The following is a 5,336-nucleotide window of genomic DNA, read 5'->3' as shown; positions in this document are numbered from 1 at the left end:
ATTTCTGGCTGAAATTGAGGGACCTGAGCAAAACTCTGATAAAAGGCTAAAAAAGGACTGCAGATGCTGTTGGATTCTGACCTCCCTGCACTTGAAATGGATTTTCTGGAGCTACAGAACTCCCAATGGTGCGCTTTCAACGGCGTTGGAAAGTAGACATCCAGAGCTTTCCAGCAATATATAATAGTCTATACTTTATTCGTGATTAGACGACGTAAACTGGCGCTCAACGCCAGTTCCATGCTGCATTTTGGAGTCAAACGCCAGAAACACGTCACGAACCAGAGTTGAACGCCAAAAACACGTTACAACTTGGCGTTCAACTCCAAAAAAAGCCTCAGCTTGTGTAAAGTTCAAGCTCAGCCCAAGCACACACCAAGTGGGCCCCAGAAGTGAATTTCTGCATCAATTACTTACTTCTGTAAACCCTAGTAGCTAGTCTAGTATAAATAGGACTTTTTACTATTGTATTCAGTGTCTTTGACCATTCGGTCTTTTGACCATAGGTCCTTCTCCCTATTTTCAAATTCATATCATATTTTGGGGGCTGGCTATTCGGCCATGCCTGGACCTTCACTTATGTATTTTCAACGGTAGAGTCTCTACACACCATAGATTAAGGGTGTGGAGCTCTGCTGTACCTCAAATTTTAATGCAATTACTACTATTTTCTATTTAATTCGATTTATTCCTGTTCTAAGATACCATTCGTACTTCAACCTGATGGATGTGATTGATGAGCGGATAATTGTACGCTTTTTGGCATTGTTTTTAGTATGTTTTTAGTATGTTTTAGTTAGTTTTTATCATATTTTTATTAGTTTTTAGTTAAAATTCACTTTTCTGGACTTTACTATGAGTTTGTGTGTTTTTCTGTGATTTCAGGTATTTTCTGGCTGAAATTGAGGGACCTGAGCAAAAATCTGATTCAGAGGCTGAAAAGGACTACAGATGCTGTTGGATTCTGACCTCCCTGCACTCGAAGTAAATTTTCTGGAGCTACAGAAGCCCAATTGGCACGCTCTCAATAGCGTTGGAAAGTAGACATCCTGGGCTTTCCAGCAATGTATAATAGTCTATACTTTGCCCGAGATTTGATGGCCCAAACTGGCGTTCCAAATCAGCTCAAAACTGCCCGGCGTTAAACGCCGGAACTGGCACAAGAATGGGAGTTAAACGCCCAAACTGGCATAAAAGCTGGCGTTTAACTCCAAGAAAAGTCTCTACACATGAAAGCTTCAATGCTCAGCCCAAGCACACACCAAGCGGGCCTGGAAGTGGATTTTTATGTCATTTACTCATTTCTGTAAACCCTAGGCTACTAGTTCTCTACAAATAGGACCTTTTACTATTGTATTTTCATCTTTGGATCATTTTCGATCTTTGGATCATTTTCGATCTTAGGATCATCTTTGGACACCTAGTTCTTAGATCATTGGGAGGCTGGCCATTCGGCCATGCCTAGACCTTGTTCTTATGTATTTTCAACGGTGGAGTTTCTACACACCATAGATTAAGGTGTGGAGCTCTGCTACACCTCGAGTATCAATGCAATTACTATTGTTCTTCTATTCAATTCAGCTTGTTCTTATTCCAAGATATTCATTCGCACTCAAGAACTTGATGAATGTGATGATTATGTGACGCTCATTATCATTCTCACTTATGAACGCGTGCCTGACAACCACTCCCGTTCTACAAGCAAACAAGGCTTGAATGTTTATCTCTTGGATTCCTTAATCAGAATCTTCGTGGTATAAGCTAGAATTGATGGCGGTATTCAAGAGAATCCGGAAGGTCTAAACCTTGTCTGTGGTATTCTGAGTAGGATTCAATGATTGAATGACTGTGACGAGCTTCAAACTCCTGAAGGCTGGGCGTTAGTGACAGACGCAAAAGAATCAATGGATTCTATTCCAACCTGATTGAGAACCGACAGATGAATAGCCGTGCCATGATAGGGTGCGTTGAACATTTCACTGAGAGGACGGGACTGTAGCCACTGACAACGGTGATGCCCAACATACAACTTGCCATGGAAAGGAGTAAGAAGGATTGGATGAAGACAGTAGGAAAGCAGAGAGACGGAAGGGACAAAGCATCTCCATTCGCTTATCTGAAATTCTCACCAATGAATTACATAAGTATCTCTATCTTTATGCTTTATTCATATATCATCCATAACCATTTGTATCTGCCTGACTAAGATTTACAAGGTGACCATAGCTTGCTTCATACCAACAATCTCCGTGGGATCGACCCTTACTCGCGTAAGGTTTATTACTTGGATGACCCAGTGCACTTGCTGGTTAGTTGTGCGAAGTTGTGAAATTATGTTTATACCATGGTATTGAGCACCAAGTTTTTGGATTCATTACCGGGGATTATTTGAGTTGTGAAAAGTAGTGATCACAATTTCGTGCACCAAGTTTTTGGCGCCGTTGCCGGGGATTGTTGAGTTCGGACAACTGACGGTTCATCTTGTTGCTTAGATTAGGTATTTATCTTCAGAGTTCTTAAGAATGAATTCTAGTGTTTCAAGGTGATGTTCTTATCATCACCAAAGCTGATTGATTCTCATCAATTTAGCTCTTGAATGCAATGTCCTGCTGAAGCTTGGCTAGCCATGTCAAATTCCTTTAGACTAAAGCTTTAGACTAACATTGCATGATTCCTAGAATTCTCATTAAGAATTTTGATATCTTTATTTTCTTTTCCACTTAATTTTCGAAAAATCCAAAAAAAATTACAAAATCATAAAAATAAAAAAAAAATATTGTATGTTTCTTGTTGAGTCTAGAGTCTCATTTTAAGTTTGGTGTCAATTGCATGTTTCTGTTCTTTTTACATTCATTCATGTGTCTTAAGTGATCTTCAAGATGTTCTTGATGATTTCCTTGCTTTGATCTTTGAATTCTCTTGACTTGAGTGTTTTGTTATATGCATTCTCATTTTGTTAGTGTCAGTAGTATACAAACTGCTAAATTTGGTGTCTTGCAAGCATTATTTATTTGATTTTAGTTGCATTTTGATTTTTCTTTATTATTGAAAATCCAAAAATATTTTTAATTTGTGTCTTTTCAAGTCAATAATACAGAGAATTGAAGATTCAGAACATACAGCAGAGGAAAGATTCTGTTTTTAACTCAAATTTTTTTCAAGTTTTCAAATTTTTTTAAAAAAAATCAAATCTTTTTCAAATCAAATCTTTTCAATCATATGTTTTCAAAATCAATTTCTTTCCATTTTCAACAATACTTGCTATCAATTAATGATTTGATTCGACATTTCAAGTATGTTGCCTTTTCTGTTGAGAAAGGTTTAATGTCTGAATCATATCTTTTCTTGTTAGCCAAGTCATTAATTTTTAAAATCAAATCTTTTTAAATTATTTTTCAAATCATATCTTCTCAATCACATCTTTTTAAAACCATAACTTTTAAAATCATATCTTTTTAATCACATCTTTTTCAAAAATAGTTTTTAATCATATCTTTTTGATTTCTAATTTCAAAATCTTTTTCAAAAATCACTTGATTTCTTTTACACTCTTAGTTTTCGAAAATCAATTAGTATTTTTTTAAAATGTTTTTAAAATCTTTTACTTTATTTTCGAAAATTTCTTCCCCTTTTCTCACATCCTTCTATTTATGGACTAACACTATTCCTTAATGCACAATTCGAACTCCATCTCTCTTGATAAGTTCGAATTCTCTACTACTTCCTTCTATTTTTCTTTTCCTCTTACACCTCAAGGAATCTCTATACTGTGACATAGAGGATTCCATACTTTCTTATTCTCTTCTCTTTCATATGACCAGGAGCAAAGACAAAAGCATTCTTGTTAAGGCTGACCCTGAACCTGAAAGGACCTTAAAGCGAAAGCTAAGAGAAGCTAAGGCACAACTCTCTGTAGAGGACCTAACAGAAATCTTCAAAGAAGAAGAACCCATGGCAGCCGAAAATAACAACAATGCCAACAATGCAAGGAAGGTGCTGGGTGACTTTACTGCACCTACTCCCGACTTCTATGGGAGAAGCATCTCTATCCCTGCCATTGGAGCAAACAACTTTGAGCTTAAGCCTCAATTAGTTTCTCTAATGCAACAGAATTGCAAGTTCCATGGACTTCCATTGGAAGATCCTCATCAGTTCTTAGCTGAATTCTTGCAAATCTGTGACACTGTCAAGACTAATGGGGTTGACCCTGAAGTCTACAGACTTATGCTATTCCCTTTTGCTGTAGAGACAGAGCTAGGATATGGTTGGACTCACAACCTAAAGAAAGCCTGAACTCTTGGGAAAAGCTAGTCAATGCTTTTGGCAAGTTCTTTTCCACCTCAAAAATTGAGTAAGCTTAGAGTGGAAGTCCAAACCTTCAGACAGAAGGAAGGAGAATCCCTCTATGAAGCTTGGGAAAGATACAAACAATTGATCAGAAAGTGTCCCTCTGATATGCTTTCTGAATGGAGCATCATAGGTATTTTCTATGATGGTCTGTCTGAACTGTCCAAGATGTCTTTGGATAGCTATGCTGGAGGATCTCTTCATCTGAAGAAGACTCCTACAGAAGCTCAAGAACTAATTGAAATGGTTGCAAATAACCAATTCATGTACACTTCTGAAAGGAATCCTGTGAACAATGGGACAAATCAGAAGAAAGGAGTTCTTGAGATTGATACTCTGAATGCCATACTGGCTCAGAATAAAATATTGACTCAGCAAATCAATTTGATTTCTCAAAGTCTGTCTGGAATGCAAGCTGCACCAGGCAGTACTAAGGATGCTTCAGCTGAAGAAGAAGCTTATGATCCTGAGAACCCTTCAATGGAAGAGGTGAATTACATGGGAGAACCCTATGGAAACACCTATAATTCTTCATGGAGAATCATCCAAATCTCTCATGGAAGGATCACAGAGACCTCAACAAGGTTTCAACAACAATAATGGTGGAAGAAACAGGTTTAGCAATGGCAAGCCTTTTCCATCATCTTCTCAGCAACAGACAGAGAATTCTAAGCAGAACCACTCTGACTTAGCAACCATGGTCTCTGATATAATTAAAACCACTCAAAGTTTCATGACTGAAACAAGGTCCTCCATTAGAAACTTGGAGGCACAAGTGGGTCAGCTGAGCAAGAAAATAACTGAACTCCCTCCTAGTATTCTTCCAAGCAATACAGAAGAAAATCCGAAAGGAGAGTGCAAGGGCATCAACATGGCCGAATTTGGAGAGGAAGGAGAGGCAGTGAACGCCACTGAGGAAGACCTCAATGGACGTCCACTGGCCTCCAATGAGTTCCCTAATGAGGAACCATGGGAATCTGAGGCTCACA

General features: G+C 38.1%; 1 non-coding gene across 1 annotated transcript; it reads right to left on the bottom strand.

Moving 5' to 3' along the window:
• Positions 1 to 4,353: 4,353 nt before the first annotated feature.
• Positions 4,354 to 4,461, bottom strand: LOC130984169 (small nucleolar RNA R71). The gene has a single exon (XR_009088119.1). It is a non-coding gene; the product is annotated as a small nucleolar RNA R71 (small nucleolar RNA).
• Positions 4,462 to 5,336: the final 875 nt, after the last annotated feature.

The sequence above is a fragment of the Arachis stenosperma genome, chromosome 5, assembly GCF_014773155.1.
Source record: "Arachis stenosperma cultivar V10309 chromosome 5, arast.V10309.gnm1.PFL2, whole genome shotgun sequence".
NCBI lineage: Eukaryota > Viridiplantae > Streptophyta > Magnoliopsida > Fabales > Fabaceae > Arachis > Arachis stenosperma.
The sequence above is the reverse complement of the archived record's forward strand: the minus strand, read 5'-3'. Positions and strand labels throughout refer to the sequence as shown.